Below are 2,441 nucleotides of genomic sequence, written 5' to 3'. Positions count from 1 at the left end.
AAAGAGATAACAAGCATTAGAAGAGACATTAAAATCATTTAAAAAAAGAACCAGTCAGAAATGACAAATAGAATATCAGAAAATGAAGACTTCACCAGAAGGAATCAACAGCAGAATGGATGAAGCAGAGGATCAAATCAGTGATTTAGAGGACAAGATAAATGAAAGCATGGAAGCAGAGCAGCAATAAGAAAAGAGACTCAAAAAGACTAAGGAAACTCTAAAGGACCTCTGTGGCAACATGAAAAGAAACAACATTTGCATCATAGGTGTTCCCGAAGGACAAGAGAACAAACAAGGGATATGTTTGAAGAGATCATAGCCAAAAATTTTTCTTTAAATGATAAAGGAAAAAGTCACACAAGTTCAAGAAGCACAGAGAGAGAGTCCCATTAAAGAGGAACCCAAAGAGGACTAAATCAAGGCACATCATATTTAAAATGCCAAAGTTAAGAGACAAAGAAAGAGTACTACAAGCAGAGAAAGAAAAATATCATATGACCTCACTCATTTGAGGAATCCAAGGAAAAATGTGAACTGAGGAATGGAATTAAACCTGAAGGGAAGGGGGAGGGAACTGTTGGGAGCAGGGGAAATGTTGGGGAGAGAGTAGGGGTAGGGGAGATGTTGGGGAGAATACAAGGAGGGGGGATGCTTTTGGGGAGACACTATAATCTATGTAAACACAATAAATAAATTAAGTAAAAAATAGAAAAAACAAAAGAATACTAGGAGCTGCAAGACAAAAGCAGTTAATTACCTAGAGAGGAGCCCCCATAAGAATGACATCTGGCTTCTCAACAGAAATACTTAATGCCAGAAGGGATTGGCGAGAAATATTCAAAGTGATGCAAAACAAGAACCTACAACCAAAACTACTTTATCCAGCAAGGCTCTCATTTAAAATTGAAGGAGAAATAAAAAGCATTCCAGACAAAAAAAGACTGAAGAAATTCATCACAACCAAACCAGTACTGCAAGAAATGTTAAGGGGCCTGCTGTAAAAAGAGCAAAGAAAAAAATTAGAAAAAGAGGAATGTCGATTTAAAGAATAAAATGGAAATAAGTACATATCAATAATACCTTTAAATGTAAGTGGAGTAAATGCTTCAATCAAAAGACATAGGGTAACTCTATGGATAAGAACACAGGACACATACATATGCTGTCTACAAGAAACCCGCCTCAGAACAAAAGATACACATAGACTGAAAGTGAAGGGATGGAAAAAAGTATTTTATGGAAATGAAAATGAAAAAAGCTGGGATAGCAATACTTATATCTGACAAAATAGTCTTTAAAACAAAGGCTATAATAGGAGATAAAGAAGGTCACTATATAATGATAAAGGGAGCAATCCAACAGGGGGATATACCCATTGTAAATATTGATGTGCCTAATATAGGAGCACCTAAATATATAAAGCAGATCTTGAAGAACTTAAAGGGAGAGATCAAAAGCATTACTATAATATTAGGGGATTTTAATACCTCAATAACATCAATTGATAGATCCTCCAGGCAGAAAATTAACAAAGAAACAGTGGCTTTAAATACACACTAGTTCAACTCAATTTAATTAATATCTTCAGAACCTTTCACCCCAAAGCAGAAGAATATACATTCTTTTCAAGTGCTCATGGTACATTCTCTAGAATAGATCACATGTTAGGACACAAAACAAGTCTCAATAAATTTAAGAAGATTGAAATCATATCAAGCACCTTCTCTGATCACCATGGCATGAAACTAGAAATCAACTACAATAGGAAAACTGAAAAATATTTAAACACTTGGAAGCTAAATAGCATGTTATTAAATAACTAGTGGGTTAACAATGAGATCAAGGAAGAAATACAAAATTTTCTTGAAACAAATGAAAATGAACATACAACAACTCAAAATTTATGGAACACAGTAAAACCAGTCTTGAGAGGGAAGTTCATAGCACTACAGGCATACCTTAAGAAGCAAGAAAAAGTTGCCCCTAGAGGCGTTGCAGACGTAGCTGCAATGCCACGTCTGTGTCATCAGGTGGCAGAGAGAAGAGAGGCTTGTGTCTGCTAGCCTGGCATCCTGGCCATGGACGCTGGATGGTTGATGATAGTCTGACACCGGTAAAAAAAAAAAAAAAGGAGCAAGAAAAAGCTCAAATAAACAACTTAACTCTGATCTAAAGGACCTAGAAAAATAACAACAAACAAATCCCAGAAAGATCAGAGAGTTTTAACCCAGATGAACCCAAAGAGGCCCACACCAAGCTACATAATAATTAAAATGACAAAGGTTCAAGAAAATGAGAGAAACTTAAAAGCAGCAAGAGAAAGGAAGTTACCTACAAGGGAGTTCCCATAAAACTATCTGCTGATTTTCTAAATAGAAATATTTCAAGCCAGAAGGGATCGTTGTGAAATACTCAAAGTAATGAAAAACAAAGACGTA

At 35.6% G+C, this 2,441-nt stretch overlaps 1 non-coding gene across 1 annotated transcript; it reads left to right on the top strand.

The window, feature by feature from the left end:
- The first annotated feature begins 1,979 nt into the window (after positions 1 to 1,979).
- Positions 1,980 to 2,115, top strand: LOC136383667 (small nucleolar RNA SNORA17). The gene has a single exon (XR_010747477.1). It is a non-coding gene; the product is annotated as a small nucleolar RNA SNORA17 (small nucleolar RNA).
- Positions 2,116 to 2,441: the final 326 nt, after the last annotated feature.

This window comes from Saccopteryx leptura, chromosome 11 (genome assembly GCF_036850995.1).
Source record: "Saccopteryx leptura isolate mSacLep1 chromosome 11, mSacLep1_pri_phased_curated, whole genome shotgun sequence".
NCBI classification, from domain to species: Eukaryota; Metazoa; Chordata; class Mammalia; order Chiroptera; family Emballonuridae; genus Saccopteryx; species Saccopteryx leptura.
The sequence above is the reverse complement of the archived record's forward strand: the minus strand, read 5'-3'. Positions and strand labels throughout refer to the sequence as shown.